This window comes from Gekko japonicus, unplaced genomic scaffold (genome assembly GCF_001447785.1).
Source record: "Gekko japonicus isolate JY-2015 unplaced genomic scaffold, Gekko_japonicus_V1.1 scaffold269, whole genome shotgun sequence".
In the NCBI taxonomy this organism is placed as follows: Eukaryota; Metazoa; Chordata; class Lepidosauria; order Squamata; family Gekkonidae; genus Gekko; species Gekko japonicus.
In genome coordinates this window covers 816,210-835,333 of record NW_015168659.1, presented here as the reverse complement: position 1 = coordinate 835,333, position 19,124 = coordinate 816,210, and the positions used below count along the sequence as shown (strand labels likewise).

General features: G+C 43.5%; 1 pseudogene; it reads right to left on the bottom strand.

Annotated features, from left to right (window-relative positions):
• The window catches only part of LOC107113849, a 127,394-nt pseudogene extending 108,577 nt beyond the window's left edge, over window positions 1-18,817 (bottom strand).
• Between the last annotated feature and the right edge of the window lie 307 nt (window positions 18,818-19,124).

The window sequence follows — 19,124 nt, the reverse complement described above, 5'->3', positions numbered from 1 at the left end:
AAAAATACAGACCTATGTCATGTGCATTTCACACGGCAGAAAAGATAACAAATACAGCAACAGCACACAGGGAAAAAAATAACACCAAGGATCTTCCTGCCTGGGTAAACAGGCAATTACAAAGCTATTTCTGGCCAGGTTAAACTTCCAATGGATTTAGTGGCATTCTCTGTTCCTTGCCTTATGATGAGGCTGAACTCTTGTAGAAGTAAAGAAAAAATGACCCGTGAGATTCCCCCCCCCCCGTTTCTAGAGTATTTCTGATTTCTGTCTCAATTGGGATTATATTCCCAGTGCAACACTTAGAATCCCCTCTGACCTTTGCAGGCTATTATTCTTCACAGTTTGCCCTTGAGGAAGATCTTGATTTTACTCCAGGCATAAAAGCAACTAACTTTTCCAGAGTTAAGAAGTGGCTCTCTCCAGCTAAGGTCCATACAAAACCTTTAATAGCCTGTGGCATTAAGGGTGAAATAAAAGATCAGCAGATTTTTTTTTAAGGTATGATCTAAACTGACACAGAATAGGACTGTGAGTTTAGAATTTCTAATTTCTCCTTTCCAGGGCAGTCTTTGTAGATTGCTAAAAGCCCATAAACTCTAACCACAGGTATCTCTGTTTCAATTTTTAAAAGGCTGTCACTTAATACATAAGTAACTGTAGAAAACAGTGGGAGATTTTGTCAAAATGTTCAGTTTAAGTCCAGGGAATATGTCATTTATCACTCCATTTCTTGACAATTTCACCATTGTTAAAGAATCTTGCCATCGTCCATAGGAGAAAAGAAAGGTCAATGAAAAAGATGATTTTAAAGAAAGGCAGGGATGTTTGACAGGAATTCAGTGTGCCTAGAAGGATGTAGGGGCCTTATCTGTCCTCAGCAATTCTGGGGCATTTTTGGGGTCATGTTTTAACTGTATCAGAATTGACTTGGAAGCACCAACCCATCATTATGGGTATTTTGTTTAAAGTGGAAAGTAATTTGCAGCTAGCAGTGGAGGTCAGATCTCAGAATGGTTAGCAGTTTAGATACATTTCTTTAAAAGTGTGCAGTTCTACTACAATGCAGCCTAAACTTTTCTTCCAAAGAAGAAACTTAACCCTTTGTATGCCATACCTTGAAGACTGCAATTTGCTTATGGATACACATGCTCTTTCTAAAGCTGGGGTGCAAAAATATTGTGTAAGGTCCATTCTCACAATGCTTTCAGCATGTGGTTCTTAGGGCTTTGAGTTAGTGTTGTCAACATCCAGCTGCATGTACCATGCTCTGAGATGCTCATGTACATGCTGAAATGCCACATACACAACTGAGTTCTGATTGGCTTTTTGCATGCCTGTGCAAAAGTAGCTTGTTTTTAAGTTCTTGCAGGTGCACACAAACCACCATTCTTTTTTTAAAAAAACATTTTTTTATTTTCCAAAACTACAAAGAAATAAGGAGGGGGAAACTATAAACTACGGGAGAAAGTAAAGATAACCACTAAAAACCCAAGAGGTGGTGGTCATATAATGGTTACAATATAGCTTTAAGTCAAAGAGCGTAATTTGTTACATTTAAGGTGCTCATTAAAGTCGCTTATATGCTTCAAGTCCAGATATTCTGACTTAGTAAAGTGCAATACAAAAGAACGAGTAAATATTAAAAAAAAACAGAAAACAAGCTTCAGAGAAAATTAGCATCTCATTTTTTTTGCCTCTTCTTTCCCTCAATTGATATCCTTGCTTAGGGTCAAACCACTATTCTTCACTGAGTTCTGGAAGTAGCATCCAGAGTCATGTGGTACCTGCAATGGAATCAGCATGATTCAAAACTATGGGTGCTATGCAACAAAAAGGGCCTAAATTATGTCACCTTAAAAGTCCCCTTCTTCCTTAGAAGCCACTCATATTGTGAGGACCTAAACTGTAGCTTACCTAGCTTATCCTTAAATCTGGCTCCACTCCTAAGAGGGGATGAATGAAAGCGGTAGCCACCTGTGGTGGTACATTTCCTGCTTTTTCTATTTCAAACAGTGTATCATCATTCTTAGTACCTGACATATCATAAGAACATAAGAACATAAGAGACGCCAATGTTGGATCAGGCCAAAGGCCCATCCAGTCCAACACTCTGTGTCACACAGTGGCCAGAAATACCAGTGCCATCAGGAGGTCCACCAGTGGGGCCAGGACATTAGAAGCCCTCCCACTGTTGACCCCCCCCCAAGCACCAAGAAGACAGAGCATCACTTGCCCCAGAGCCCCTAGCTATACCTTGTGGCTAATAGCCACTGATGGACCTCTGCTCCATATGCTTATCTAATTCCCTTTTGAAGCCGTCCATGCTTGTAGCACCCACCACTTCCTGTGGCAGTGAATTCCATGTGTTAATCACTCTTTGGGTGAAGAAGTACTTCCTTTTATCCGTTCTAACCCGACCGCTCTGCAGTTTCATGGAGTGCCCACGATTTCTTGTATTGTGAGAAAGGGAGAAAAGTACCTCTTTCTCTACCTGCTCTTTCCCATGCATAATCTTATAAACCTCGATCATGTCACCCCTCAGTCATCTTTTCTCCAAGCTAAAGAGCCCTAAGCGCTTTAACCTTTCCTCATAGGGAAAGTGTTCCAACCCTTTTATCATTCGAGTTGCCCTTTTCTGCACTTTTTCCAAAGCTATAATATCCTTTTTAAGGTGTGGTGCCCAGAACTGCACACAGTATTCCAAATGAGGTCTCACCATTGATTTATATAGGGGCATTATTATATTGGCTGATCTGTTTTCAATACCCTTCCTAATAATCCCCAGCATAGCATTGGCCTTCTTTATTGCAGTCACACACTGTCTCGACATTTTCAGTGAGTTATCCACTACAACTCCAAGATCTCTCTCTTGCTCAGTCTCTGCCAGTTCAGACCCCATCAATGTGTATTTATATTTAGGATTTTTGGCTCCAATGTGCATCACCTTGCACTTGGTCACATTGAACCCCATTTGCCATGTTGACGCCCACTCGCCCATCCTTGACAGATCCCTTTGGAGTGCCTCACAATCCTCACTGGTTTTCACCACCCTGAACAACTTTGTATCATCCGCAAATTTAGCCACTTCACTGCTTACTCCCATCTCCAAATCATTAATGAACAAGTTAAAAAGCAGTGGACCAAGTACTGATCCCTGCGGTACCCCACTGCTTACCACCCTCCACTGAGAAAATTGCCCATTTATACTCACTCTCTGTTTTCTATTAATTAGCCAGTTTTTGATCCATAAAAGGACTTGTCCTTCTATCCCATGATTTTTGAGCTTACTTAGGAGCCTTTGATGAGGAACTTTATCAAAAGCTTTCTGGAAGTCAAGGTAAATAATATCTATTGGATCCCCCTTGTCCACATGTTTGTTCACCCCCTCAAAGAACACTAACAGGTTAGTGAGACAAGATCTTCCCTTACAGAAACCGTGCTGAGTCTGCCTCAATAGGTTTTGTTCATCTATGTGCCTACTAATTCTTTCCTTATCATTTGCGATGACTGTTTTTTAAAAGCTGCCTGAAATGAATATTCAAAATGAATGAAAATGAAGAAGACATCTGAAGAAGCAGGCACTTACCAATGAAAGCATATGCTGCAATTAACGTATTAGTCACTGAGGTGCCACATGGTATTTTGTGGTGTTTAATTAAATTTAGCACACTTGACATAGGGCAAATCTGGATCTAAAATCTTCATAAAATACTATGAGTTTGGCAGTTACTTTATTCCATTTTATCCTACTTTGGGGGGGGGGGGAGAGATTGGCTCCCAGAGCAACTTACAGGAATCTGGAAATCCAAATTCCCTGCTGTCTGATCTGGTTTGGCTCTAAGATGGGATCAACATGCTAAGCGAAGATCATGCTGCAAAGATAGTGGCATTTTGGAAAGGGGAGGGGCATCCTTAACTATTAACACATGTATATATGTGCCTGATTGGCACCGTTATGTTAAAGCAATTCCCCCCCCCTCAGAGTTGATCAACAATATCCTGGGACTAGGGATGGACATGAACTGGAAAAATGCAGTTCAGTTCATGGTTCGTAGTATGTCCAGTTTGTGAACCACAAACTGTCATGAACCTTTCGCTGCCAAATGAACTGGTTTGTTTCATGAGGTTCATGACCCAGTAGAACGACCCCCCTTGGAATGCTAGAGACACCAAACTCACAGGGGATCTCCAGCTGACTCTCCTCTACCTGCCTTCCAAATTTGGTGAGGATTGGGTTTACAGAGTCCGTTATGCCCCCCCCCCAGATGGTGCCCTCAGGAAAGCGCTTTCTGAGGAAATGTCAGGTGCAGGTTCAGGAGTGTATAGAGTGGAACCTGCACAAGCTAGAGACATCAAAGTTGCTGGGGACTTCACCCAGATGCTCCTCTACATGCCCTCCAAGTTCTGTTCCCCCTCCCCATTGCTTTGAAGTTTGGTAAACATTCAGATTGAGCAGAGACAGACTGTTTGGAAATGTATCCATTCAGGAATCACCACAAACAGCTTAAAAATTTGTGGAAAGTCCATGCTGATTGACCTGCCATGAACTTCAGTTAATGAACCACAAACCAGCCAAAATTTGTCACACACTTCAGCTGGTTCGTGCCCATACCTAATTGGGACCTAAGTAGCAAAAGGGTCTGTATGGTTTATTCCCTTCTAGCCATTCTAGAAAACTACAGAAGGCTGCATTGGTTAGACAGGACTTGCCCCTTAGTTTTCCCAACCTGGAGGTGGAGTCAGTAAAAGTGAAGTGCAGGTGATTGGGCTGCCAACATGGAAGAAGACTGAACAGGAGAACCCCTTTTAAGAACAGATTCTGAATGGAATAAGAACATGTGGATTTGACCATGTGGGATAAACAAGGGCTGGGACAGAAACAGTTGGTGGTGCATGAGAAAAATAGGGTTTTTTTAATAGGTGAAAGCTGAAGGGACAATTTATTGGGAAGATCTGAGGAAATGAATTTTGGGATGGTGTCTGGGAAGGAAGTGAGCCTGAAGGAGATCCTGGCAGCTCTTTGCCTCTTAAAGCTGCCCTGTGGTTTTCATTTAGCATCTGATATTCAGAAGTATACTGCCTCTATACATGGAGGTTCTATTTAGCTATCATTAGCAATAATTGTTGATAGTTCTGTACTCCATTTCCAAGTATTTTTTCTTAACGTCATGTAACAGGAGTTGTCACCACTGCTTATGGCACTGAATTGCCTCTATTGATTATGCTACATATGAAGAAATAATACATGCACAAGTAGGCGGGGAGGGGGGAGAAAGAATTCAGGGCATGGACATTATGGCAAATATGGACCCAGATAAATTTTGGACAGGGAAATTATTTGTTGGTTTGACATTTGGGCTCTGCACCTCACCTTCCATCCATTTTGTGGTTTCAACCAAGCCTGTCTCTAGTCCTATAATCTGCTTCCAAGACTGAGCAGCCAGACACCTTGGTGAAATGATGTGAAGATGCATCAGAGACCCTGGAAAGGCACCACCAGTCTTAGACAATACTGAATTTTTAGACCAAGAGTCTGATTCAATATAAGGCAGCTTCATTTGTTCAGAACTCACCAGTACATGGACCAAGGTAAGCAAGAGCAAGTAATCCAATTAATACTTCTTGAAAAGTTTGAGTATGCCCCTGAAGTTTCAGACTAAAAACTGTGTCTGCTGTTCAGAACCTGCACCATGGTATTCTTTTCTGCTCTTGGCTGAAAAGCCACATAATCAGTTCTTCCAAGTGACACAGTAGCCTTTTTCAGACATTACATTTGAGAGTATCCAGCCCCGTGTCCTAGAAGTACACACTATCTGCAATGTTCCTCATGTGCACAGTTGCCATTTCATCTCAATAGGGCATCACGTATATTTTCAGCTACAGTACATGCCGCACAAAAAAATATGCATCGAATCCTACTCAAACAAAATGGCAACTAGTGTATCAGTAGAATTGTGGGTAGCATGTGCTCCCAGTATACGCAGTTGGATATACCAAGCAGAACAACTTAAAAGGATTAGTCAGAATGAGATGTTCATAAACCAAAATTTATATCTAATCTGTTGGATACTCAGAATTTGGCAGGGAAAAACTTAAAGTTTTGTCTTGTACTGAACTATGAATCTGAAAACAATTTTTGATGGAATGACTGATAAATACATCAGTCACTACACAAAAGTCTTCCAGGGCACTCTGCTGCAACCTTGAAAGTCAGCATTCTTCAGCTAAGAAACTTCAACAGGAAACTCCAGTGGGAAACAGCTAAATTAGAATTCATCATTAGGTTCAATTAATCACTAGGCTTAGTCAGGGACTCAACTGTCCCATTCCTCAATGTAACTAAGGGGTCATAAAACAGGTGCCCAGTTACATCTTAAAGACAAAATTTATTCCAACATTCTCATGACTTATCATTGTGCTTATTGGTATACATTTGAATGTTGCGAAGAAATATCACAAAACCAGGCTTTTTAACCCACACATTTTTAAAAAATTACTGTCTCTGTATATCAGTCATTCTATCTGAAAATTGACTTACAGTGCACTCTTAAGCAGAAGTTCAATAAGTTTAGAAGGGCGAAAGTCTGTTTAGAATTGCAGTGTAAATTCTTAAGGTGCCACAATACTCTTATTTTTGAATTTCTCTTACATAGCTGCTTCTTGTGTCCCGTGTAGAAGGCAGGCATGCCTTTAGCATTATATAGTTTTCATTAAAGGAACTTTTGTCTTTGCACAGGAGAACTTCAGCCTGATGAAGCTATCACCTGTCTGATATTCTTTCTTGGGCAGGTTTTTGCAAGTGCTGCATTTTGTGTCAGTGTGAAGGTGACATTGTCAGATGTTTTAGGTGGAGAAAAGATTAAAGGCTGATAAAGGGAGAAAAATGAATCATTTCAAAATTAATGTCAACAGCAGTAACTCCCATGTGGCTACCATTGTATGGTCTACAACCTCCCTGCCCCCCAAAAAGGTGATCCCTTGAACTCAGCCAAAGTAGGTGTTACTTTTAGCCTATTCCCATCTAGAAGGAGGATGAGAAACCAGAGGAACACACAATCTAACAAGCTGTAAACCTTGATGGGACAGTTATCTGGGTATAGAACTGCTCCTGATAAACATCCAGGTGGTGGGTGGTGAAAGGTAAGATGTAATGAAGAAAAATGCAGAAACAACAAAGTCACAGCAGCACCAGTCAGCAGTCCACAGAGCTTGAATCCTGTGAATGGCTAGTTGGCTCACAGAGTACTCACTTCTTGCCAAAGTGTGATGGAAAATGCTGATCTTGGCTATTAGCCATGGTGACTAAAGGGAACCATCACATTTGGAGGCAGGAAACCTCTGAATCCCAGAGCCAGGAGGCAACATCAGGGGGAGGCCTGGGCCCCTATGCCTGTTGTTGGACCTCCAGAGGAACTGGTTGGCCACTGTGTAAGACAGGATGCTAGACTAGATGTATCACTGGTCTGATCCAGCAGGGCACTTCTTATGATCTTGTGGGGCAATGGTCCCCAAGGTGGTGCCTATGAGTACCATGGAATCCACCCATGTGTTTCCTGGGGTCCCCTTGCTTCTCCCTCAAAGTTTCTCTTTCCCCAAGGGAAGAGCGAATTCCTGATTTAATAAACTTCCTTGCAGAGGGAACTGCTATAGAAAAACCTGGGAGGCATCTGCAAGGAGCATCTATCTTAGAAACAGATAGGAGGGTGGCTTGACTTAAAAAAAAAAAAAATTGTGCCTTACCTTTCACCCTCACCTAAGAACATTGCTGGAACAGACCACAGGTCCATCTAGTCCAGTGCCCTCTTTCACACAGTTGCCCGACAGCACCTATGAACATGGCACAAGGCCTCCCCTTGATGTTACCTCCTGGCACTGCTATTCAGAGGTTTCAAGGACTTACATGTCTTTATGCTTTTCCAGCCACACATCTCTTTTGTTGCCACTCCTCATGCCTTTCAATGGTTCAAATTACCATGGAACTTACATTTCTGAAAGGATGCTTGAAGAACTCCTCAGAAATGTGTCTCCTTTTCTCATAAAACTAGACCTTGGGAAATGTGCCAAAAAATTAATTAGCAGTAGGTTCAGAACAGACAAAAGAAGGTCCTTCATACAATGTGTAATTAACTGGCCAATAACTCTTTGTCAGAAGATGTACTGATATAACCACAGACTGGGGTGCTTGAAAAAGGACTAGATAGATTCATAGACAAAGGTATCAATCACTATCACTATCAGCAGTGAAACTAGCTGTAACTGTCAGCTGCTACTGCAACGTGATCAAGGGCAGAGGAGAATTTCCACCCTTACTCCAGCCAATAGTGCTTCCAGGGTGCCTCAGTAAGCACCATGCAAACATATGGTTGTTAACTGGTTAGTTGCCCTTGGTGTGGGCTGCTGACATCAATGAGGAGGGCTAGCCAATCAGCAACTACACTCAAGTGAGTTGGAATTTCCCTTCCTCCTCCTTTGGATCCAGTTAAGGTCATAAGGGAAATTGCTGAATCACAAGTTATTACAACACTTGGAACAAAAACCTCTCTAGGACTCAACAGGGATTTTGGATTTTTATCCCATTACACATGCTAACTAATTCAGTCCTCACATATGTATTCTCAACAAGAAGGACTATAAATCCTCTGTATTTTAGTGTATTTCTTTTTCAGAATAGTATATTAGAATACTGAATGGATGTCTGCTGACAACATTACATCCAGCTCAAAATATACTGTAAAGTGCCCTCCACACACCCTCCATGCCTGAGAGGAGGTAATTAAGATTCTGTTACTTCCCACAATTAGAAAAAACACCTTTAGTCATTCATCTGCTATTTTGACATATTTATTGCTTTACAACTGTTGACCTTATAACCTTGTTATTTAGTCTTTCACTTTGCACAACTTAAACATCATCATGTTACATGTTTGGTGAAGTGGTGTAGTGGTTAAGTGCACGGACTCTAATCTTGGAGAATTGGGTCTGATTACCCACTCCTCCACTTGCACCTGCTGGATGACCTTGAGCAAGCCATAGTTCTGGCACAGCTGTTCTCTCAAGGACAGTTCTTGAAAGAGCTCTCTCAGCCCCACCTACCTCACAGAGTGTCAGTTGTGGGGAGGGGAAGGGAAAGGAGTTTGTAAGCCACTCTGACACTTCTTCAGGTAGTGAAGGATGGGGTATAAATCTAATCTCCTCTTCTTCTTCTTAATTTGCTGTTAAATCCCTGTCTATAAGTTTAGCATCTCATCTACCATTCCAATGTATTTGAAAAAGTGTGCCTTGCACACAAAAGCTCATACCTCAAATAAACGTTCATTGGTCTTAAAGGTGCCATTGGACTCTAAATTTGTTCTACTGTTTCAGTTGTTACAATTGTTTCCCAAAATGGTATATTAGCAATCTATTATTCTTAGTGAAATTAAATAACCATCCCTGAAAAATCTGTGGAGGTTTTTGCATGCATTCACTGTATTGTTCCTTGATTCCACTGGTTTCCCAGACAACAGCATCCTTCCAATCACTCAGATCCTTGTAAGGGAGGTGCACAGAGTGGTTCCAGCCAATCATTTTTGGTTTTATCTTCATGACTGCTGCCCCAGACCCTGAAATTGGCTGTCAACTTAAATGAATGATGTCTGCAGTATGTGTGCATGAAAAGTCATCTACTTCGGGGTTTAGTAAAATGGAGCCCCTTTGTTGCATGAGTTTGAAATTTGGGGGGTCTTGAGAGGAGAGGGAAGACTGAATTCCATGCAAATTTGGTGGTGTTATGTTCAATGACTGCTGCCTCAAAGCCTGGAATTGGGTATTGAAAAGAATGGTACCTGCAGGGAATGTACTAAAAGCAATGACAAGAATGCTCATTGGGGGGGGGGAGAAGAAATATGGCTGAAAGCCCATTGGATATAATGGGAGTCAGGAATGCTAAATGACTTACATAATTGAAATACATCATATGAAAGAAACATTGCAATGAAAATGCAGAAGAGATTTGGAGAAATCTGCTCTGGGCCTGGAATAACAGCCTCCAGAATTGAATGATGGTTCCTGGGACCAGATAAACTGCTCTGGGACTGGAATGACAACCCAAAAATGGAATGTCAGTCCCTGTGAGCTAGGGACTGACAACCATCAGGGGGACTTACTGGTAACAAGGGCACTCATTCCTCCCCCAGGGACTATCATTCCACTTTGTGGGCTGTCATTCTCATTACAGAACTCTTTGCTATCTCACAAATCATCATTTCACTCTGGAGGCTGTCATTCCAGTTGAGAGCACTGATTCCAATCCCAGGGACAGTCATTCCACTCTGGAGCCAGTCTTTCTAGTACCAGAACATTTAAGCTACTCCCAGAGACTGTCATTCCAGTCTGGGGGCTGTCATTCAAGGCCCAGATCAGTTTATTCAGTCCCAGGGTCTGTCATTCCACTGTAGTGAACATGTGAAAACTCACCTACTTCAGGGTCCAGTAAAATATGCCTCTTTGTTGACTGTGCTTGAACTCTGGCAGTCTTGAGACAAGAAAGAAGACTGTTCAGAACAAATTTGGTGGCATTATCTTCAATGACTGCCATGTAGACCCATGAACTGGCTGTCCCTTAAAAAATAATTGTGTTTGTGGCGTGCATGTGTGGAAAATCTCGACCTCCAAAACACCACACAGATTACTAATCCAGACTGGTAGCACCCTACCCCAAATGAAGTAATCATGGTAAAAAAAATCTCCCCTCCCCCCAGTCCAAAACTCTAACAAAAAAAATTCTCAGTGCACGCCCATAGCCACCATTGCAAGAAGGCAGGTGGATGGGGCGGGGGGATGTTGCTATTTCCATGGCCAGTTTATAAACAATTGTTAGCAGTCTGACCCCTCCTCTCACTGAGGGGCAGTTTATAGACAGAAAACCATAAATACCCTTCCTAAAATACCATCTCAAATATCATAAGTGCAATACATTGCCTGGCCCAAAATGACACAAAATGGATGCCAGCCAGAGACAAGCCTAGATATGTAGTTTAGAAGTGTGAGTAAGAGTGGCTGGCTAACTAATGACCTCCTCCCCACCCTAGAACCTATTGACTAATCTCATCAACACCATGACTTCCTCCCCACCCTAGAGAGACACATAATTTGGGACAATGTGTCTTCCAAGAACCTATTGACTAATCTCATCAACACCCAGCCTCACTTCTGTGCACCCATTTACCCTAATTAAGCAACACTTAGCACTGTTCACCAAACCTGCTAGCTTTTCCCATCCAGTACTTACAGGGTTACACCAAGCACCATTTACACCTGTAGTCCACTTCAGGAAATCCCATCAAGCTTCTCCCAAGCCCCATCAAGCGTCTCCCTTGACAGCCTGGAAAACTGGGCTAAAACAAAATGAATTACAATGGTGATAAATGTAAAGTTTGGCATTTAGGTATAATGCATCATTATAGGATGGGGGAGATTTGTCTTGGCAGTAGTATGTGCAAAAAGGATCTAGGGGTTTTAGTAGACCATATACTGAACATGAGTCAGCAGAGTGTAATGGCAGCTAAAAAGGCAAATGCAATGTTGGGCTGTATCAACAGAAGTATAGTGTTCAGATCATGGGAAGTGATCACTTTACTCTGCTATGGTTAGACCTCACTTAGAGTATTGCATTCAGTTTTAAGAAGGATATAGACAACCTGGAACGTATCCAGAGGAGGGCAATGAAGATGGTGAGGGGTCTGGAGACTGTCCCATAAAGAAAGGCTGAAGGAGCTGGGTATGTTTAGCATGGAGAGGAGACAACTAAGAGGTGATATGAAATCATCTTCAAGTACTTAAAGAGCTGTCATATAGAGGATGGTATGGAGTTGTTTTCTGTTGCCCCAGAAGGTCGGACCAGAACCAAAGGGTTGACATTCAATCAGAAGAGTTTTCAGCTAAACATTCACTCCCACAGGAGGTGGTGGCAGCTACAAGCATGGATGGCTTCAACAGGGAATTGAATAAACATATGGAGCAGAGGTCCATCAGTGGCTATTAGCCACAAGGTATAGATAGGATCTCTTGGTCTGGGGCGAGTGATGCTCTGTATTCTTGGTACTTGAGGGGGCCAACAGTGGGAGGGCTTCTAGTGTCCTGGCCCCATTGGTGGACCTTCTTATGGCACCTGGTATTTTTGGCCACTATGTGACAGAGTGTTAGACTGGATGGGCCATTGGCCTGATCCAACATTGGCTTCTCTTTTATTCTTATTAGAAAGAACTTCCTGACAGAGTGGTTCCTCAGTGGAACAGGCTTCCTAAGGAGGTGGTGAGTTCTCCTTATCTGGAGATTTTCAGAGGCTAGATGGCCATCTGACAGCAATGCTGATTGCGTGAAGTTAGGCAGATCATGAGAGGGAGGACAGGAAGGGCTGCTTAGCTCTTGTGGTCCTTTCTTACACACCCAGGGGAATGCTGATTGCCACTTTGGGGTCAGGAAGCAATTTTTCTCCAGGCCAGTTTGGCTGGAGATCCTGGAGGTTTTTTGTCATCTTCTGGGCATGGAACAGGGGTCACTGTGTGTGAGAGAGAGGTATTTGTGAATTTCCTGCATTGTGCAGGGGGTTGGACTAGATGACCCTGGAGGTACCTTTCAACTCTGATTCTATTATTCTTTGGCTCTTAATCATTGCCCACCTCTGAAAAAACCCATCAAGTTATTGTTTTGGGGGCACGTATTTCAGCTTGCCCCAGGGAGTATTTTGCTCTATATCTGGAGTACCTAGCTACCAGTACAGTGTGCGTGGTACCAACAGCATGTACCCCCACTTTGTGGGTTTCTTCTCTTCTCCCTGTGAAACACTGGCCATTTTGCTGCTGCTTCTGTAGACCTCTATAAAATGTGGTAATTATAGCCCATTTTCCCTCAACTATTCCCGCTCCTCCCTTATTTCCTCTTAGCTAGCCTTGTATGTGCTTAAGTGTGTTTGTGTGTCTGTTTTGCCCTTTTAGTTCTCTTTTAATAAAAAGCCTTTCTGGTTGAACATCTGCCTGGTTTATTTGAGAGTTCTCTTAAAAGAGAAAAATCTTGGTATACATTGGTGGAGATCCCAGGTACCCGCCTCTTGCTCTGTCTCCTTAAGCTAATTCCCCCAATTAAATAGGAGACTGCCACTTTGGGTAACACTTTCAACAAGAATCTGGATGGCCATTGTTTAAAAGAGAATTCTCACCCGGCAGTGCTTTTTTCATATTCCTGGCCTAAATGTCAGATCTCTGACATAGAACTCTAGATGAACCACAATCAACAAGAAGCAATTTGCCAATCATGAATAACATGCCTGGTCCTTTGCTTGCATTTATTATGCAAACTAACATCGTACGCTAAGCTGCCAGAATCCAAAGACAGCAGAATTAAATTGCAACATCTTTCTGCTACTGTGCTTTTTAATTTTTTAAAAAAATCTTTAGCTGTAGCCTTTGTTAAGAACTATGATCCTCCTCAGTATGAGTGAAGCCAAATCCCTATTTAAGACCTTTTCAGCATTTTCACCTTTTGGGGGAAATTAATTATGCGCCAGACATAACTCATTCTGCAAAATGAAATTGTAATCTTTCCAGCAGAGAGGGAAAAAAGCTCAGCAGAGATGTTATTGTCTCAGCCGGCTAGAAGATCCCACAATGGATGTGCAGAAAAGGAGCAGTTCTCAAGCCTTAGACTTTCATTAAATGAGCTACCCTAATACATGGCTCTGTGCCTCCAATTAATGATCAGCTATTAAAGCAGATTTTGCTACACAGTCAAAATCTCAGAACTTAAAGGTAATAGAGACTATATAAAAATGGTAAGGGCAATAATTGTCTTTTTAATGTGTAGCCAGTTTGAGAAACTGGAGTCCTCATCATATCTGGAAAAGAGATGATATATGAATGGTCACGACAAGCACTAACACTTGAAAATACTTACAGAAGTAAATTAAGGAAAACTATATTGCGGAGGAGGGCCATCGGAAGGTTCAGGGTTCAATCCCCAGCATCTCCAGTTCAAAAGGACCAGGCAGTAGGTGATATGAAAGACCTCTCCCTGAGACCTTGGAGAGCCGCTAAGGAAACAAAACTGACCTTGATGGAACAATGCTCTGATTCAGTATAAAACAGCTTACGTGTTCATATACCTAACTTCTAAGTCAAAGACAATTTGGGATAATCTTGTAGGGCACTTAAAATAGTTTGATGGATGAGGTATCAGACTGGCATCTTGAACCAACCAATATGAAGGTGGATTTGCCAGATCGCTTCTCATATCAGATAAATTCAATAAATAAAAAAGTAGTAACTGCTGATCAGTTCTGAAGATTTCCTCATGTCTAGTCCTAAATAGGTCTACTCAAAAGTAAATTACATGTTATTCAATGTGGCTTAAACCCTGGAAAGTATCCTTAGGACTGCAGCCCTGATGGATGGAGGCTGTCTCTGATGACTACTGGAGGAAAGACACTCTGGACATCATAACTTAATACTACTTTACAAGTTCCACAAGTTTCTGGAAAGTGAAATTAACTCCAAGGATAAGCCCTCATTGTCTTCATTAGGTTTGCCAGTATTCTTTACTTATCACGCAGGTTCACTTACCACTCAGGGCAACAAAGGGTTCAGTTACCCCAGGCTACACATATGGAGGAAGCCACATTAACATGTATTTATTTAAGCTTTTTATTGCACCTTTTTGTGAAAAAGATCTTGCCCAAGCAGTGAACAGTAAAATCCATAAAAACAAAATCAATAAAATAGAGCAAAAGAGAAGCCGAGACCTCAAGGAACAACCTTTTAATAGAATTCAGCAAACAAAACAAAATCAGCTAACATGAAATGCCTTCCAGAACAGCCAATTTTATACAGTACAAACTGAAGAAAAGATGGGGACACACAGACCTCCCTTGGGAGGGTATTGCAGAGTCTAGGTGCCACAGAAGAAAAATCCATGTCCTGCCTTAACTCAGATGGAAGAGAGGAATGGAAGAAAGCCTTGGGCCTTGATCTAAGAATCTGGGTAGGTTCATAGCACAGGAGGCTGTCCTTCAGATAGCATGAGCTTTAAAGTCCCGCTGAGGTTTCCAGGTCCCTCCTGACAACTGGCAGGGGATGGAGGGGGACTTGCCAGGTGCAGGAGGGAGGCCCAGCAGATGTCGCAGTGATGTGTGTATATCACTTCCAGCATGACCCAGAAGTGACATTGTCATGCAGGGCACTGCTCTGGTATTTGGGCAAAAAAAGTCTATGGTCAATTTGGCCTCTGCCATAGAGTTTTTTCCCAAATACCAGAATGTCACCCCAATGTTGCTGACATGATAATTTCACTTCTGGGTCACACCGGAAACATAGACATAGACACATTGCTGCAATGTTGACTGGGCCTTGTTCTTTTTACAGGTAAGTATCCTCCACCGGCCAGCTGATTGGTAGCAGGGAGATGGGGCCTGGTGGCAGGGACCCCCACCTCCACTGGGGGAGGCAAGTCTGGCAACCCTAAGTCCTTCAGATAATTTGGTCCCACAACACTTAGGGCTCTAAAGATAAAAAACAGTTCCTTGCTTTGTGCTCACAACAATATTATAGTGATGCTCTGTACCATCAAAGGCAGTCTTTGGCATTCTTGCCACCAGGCAACTTTGCTTGATAGGGTTGCTTGAAATACCCAGGAGGCTTTGGAGGGTGGGGCATGAGGGAAAAAGACATTGTTAACAGCTGGAAGTGACGTTACCAATGCTCTACGATTTCACTGATCTCAGTGCAATCGTACGGTGTGACTTCTAATGAAGTGACTTTTAGGTTTTCATCAAAAATGACATCAAGACATTGATAACATCTTCCCCATTTCCCCATCCCCCCCCCATGCTCATTCAAGAAGTGGTGGGGACCAGGATGCAGCAGCAGGAGTTCACCTTCCAATAAGGTTGCCAGCTCTGGGTTGGGAAATTCCTGCAGATATGGGGGTAGAAGCTGGGGACAGAAAGTTTTAGCAAGGAGAGGAATCTCAGGAGGATGTAATGCAATACAGTCCACCCTCCAAAGCAGTCATTTTCTCCAGGGGAACTAGTCTCTGTAGTCTGGAGGTCAGTTTTAATTCCAGGAGATCTCCAGGCCCCACCTGGAAATAAGATGGCAACCTTATTCCTCAGCATGGCAGTTCTGGAACTTATTTGGACCAGCAGTTGTTGTTGTTGCTAATTAGATTTTTATATCACCCTCCCCGCGAAGCGGACTCAGGGCGGTGTACAACAAGTTAAAAGCAAATACGTAATAATTTAAACTTTTAAAATTAAGAGCTATGCAGCAACAAGGTCCTGCATCCTAAGGCACCATTATTACAGGTTTCCTAACCCTGATCAGCATGGGAGGGAGGGGAGAGAGGAGGACTAACCATACCGTTGCTGTCATCAGCTGTATGCCTGGCGGAACATCTCTGCCTTGCAGGCCCTGCAGAATTGCAGTAGATCCCACAGGGCCCAGATGTCAGTCAGCAGAGAGTTCCACCACGTCAGGGGGGCGCAGGGGCGGGGGCTACCTCTGAAATTTTCCGGGGGAGTCTCAGCCTCCCCCGGGGCTTGTGATGCTTGCAAAAACAAAACCCATCCCTCTTCCCGGTTTGAAAGTGGAAGTTTTTTTAAACCGGCCAGCTGATTGGTAGCAGGGAGATGAGGCCTGGTGGCAGGGACCCCCACCTCCACTGGGGGGGGTGTCTGGCAACCCTAAGTCCTTCAGATAATTTGGTCCCACAACACTTAGGGCTCTAAAGATAAAAAACAGTTCCTTGCTTTGTGCTCACAACAATATTATAGTGATGCTCTGTACCATCAAAGGCAGTCTTTGGCATTCTTGCCACCAGGCAACTTTGCTTGATAGGGTTGCTTGAAATACCCAGGAGGCTTTGGAGGGTGGGGCATGAGGGAAAAAGACATTGTTAACAGCTGGAAGTGACGTTACCAATGCTCTACGATTTCACTGATCTCAGTGCAATCGTACGATGTGACTTCTAATGAAGTGACTTTTAGGTTTTCATCAAAAATGACATCAAGACATTGATAACATCTTCCCCATTTCCCCATCCCCCCCCCATGCTCATTCAAGAAGTGGTGGGGACCAGGATGCAGCAGCAGGAGTTCACCTTCCAATAAGGTTGCCAGCTCTGGGTTGGGAAATTCCTGCAGATATGGGGGTAGAAGCTGGGGACAGAAAGTTTTAGCAAGGAGAGGAATCTCAGGAGGATGTAATGCAATACAGTCCACCCTCCAAAGCAGTCATTTTCTCCAGGGGAACTAGTCTCTGTAGTCTGGAGGTCAGTTTTAATTCCAGGAGATCTCCAGGCCCCACCTGGAAATAAGATGGCAACCTTATTCCTCAGCATGGCACCTCAAAAGCAGGGGATGATCAATCAAGATCAGGCTAAGTCAGACTACAATTCTGGAACTTATTTGGACCAGCAGTTGTTGTTGTTGTTTATTAGATTTTTATATCACCCTCCCCGCGAAGCGGGCTCAGGGCGGTGTACAACAAGTTAAAAGCAAATACGTCATAATCTAAACTGTTAAAATTAAGAGCTATGCAGCAATAAGGTCCTGCATCCTAAGGCACCATTATTACAGGTTTCCTAACCCTGATCAGCATGGGAGGGAGGGGAGAGAGGAGGACTAACCATACCGTTGCTGTCATCAGCTGTATGCCTGGCGGAACATCTCTGCCTTGCAGGCCCTGCAGAATTGCAGTAGATCCCACAGGGCCCAGATGTCAGTCAGCAGAGAGTTCCACCACGTCAGAACCAGGACAGAGAAATCCCTGGCTCTGGTTGACAACAGCTGGACACTCTTTGGGTCAGGGACCTCCAGCAGATTTGTTTTTGCCTGAGCACAATGCTCTCCAGGGGACATACCAGGAGAGGCAGTCCCGAAGGTACATTGGTCCATGACCATTAAGGGCCTTAAAGGTCAAAACCAAAACCTTGAATCTGACTTGGTACTTAATCTGGAGCCAGTGCAGCTGGCGAAGCACAGATCGAATGTGCACTGTTAATGGGGTTCCCGTAAGAACCCGAGCCATTGAATTCTGGACCAGTTATTATCTCTGGGTCAGCTTCAAGGGTAGGCCTACGCAGAGTGAGTTACAGTAGTCTAAGCTAGAGATGACTGTTACACGGAAGGGGGCCAGTTGCCTAACCTAGTATAGTTGGAAAAACACCAATCTGACAACATTTGTGACCTGGGCCTCCATTGATAAGGAGGCATCCAGGAGCACACCCAAACTCTTGAGTGTTTGCGCCAGAGTTAGCGGTGCATGATCAAGAGCAAGTAGTTGGCCCCCAAGTCCTGAATCTCCCCCACCCAGCCAGAGAACCTCTGTCTTAGATGGATTCAGTCTCCACCAACTTCGCTTCAACCATCCAACCACGGCCTTCAAGCCCTCAGCCAGATTACTTGGGGTGGTGTCTGGTCTGCTGTCCATCAGCAGATATAGCTGAGTTTCATCAAAATACTGATGACACCCCAGCCCAAAACTCCACACCAGCTGGGCGAGGAGGCATGTGCAGATGTTAAATAACATTGGAGAGAAAATAGCCCCCTGAGTGACCTCACAGACCATGGGGTATCGAGGTAAACCCTCTCTCTTAGCACCACCCTCTGTCCCCAACCATGGAGGGCTGTCTTACATATGCCAATGTCAGCAAGGCAGTAAGCCAGCAGATTGTGATTGACTGTGTAGAATGCTGCTGTCAAGTCAAACTGTAACAGCAGTGCTGACCCATCTTGATCCAGCTGCCTGCAGAGATTGCCCATGAAGGTGACAAGCATGGTCTCCATACCGTGACCAGTCTGGAAACTGGACTGGAATGGATCTATGTCTCCTCCAGGAAAGCCTGAAGCTGCTCTGCCACCACTCTCTCAATTACCTTGCCCAGAAATGAGCGGTTCGAAACTGGGTGGTAATTGGACAGATTGGAAGGATCCAATGATGGTTTCTTCAAGAGCGGTATTACCACTGCTGCACCTTAAGTGCCAGAGGCTCCACTCAAACAATTGGTGTTGCATTGTGCTCAGACTGTCAGCAGGCACAGGAGGTTGCCAGCTGTGTATGTGGTGACACCACCTCTCTGAAGAGCAGACACCA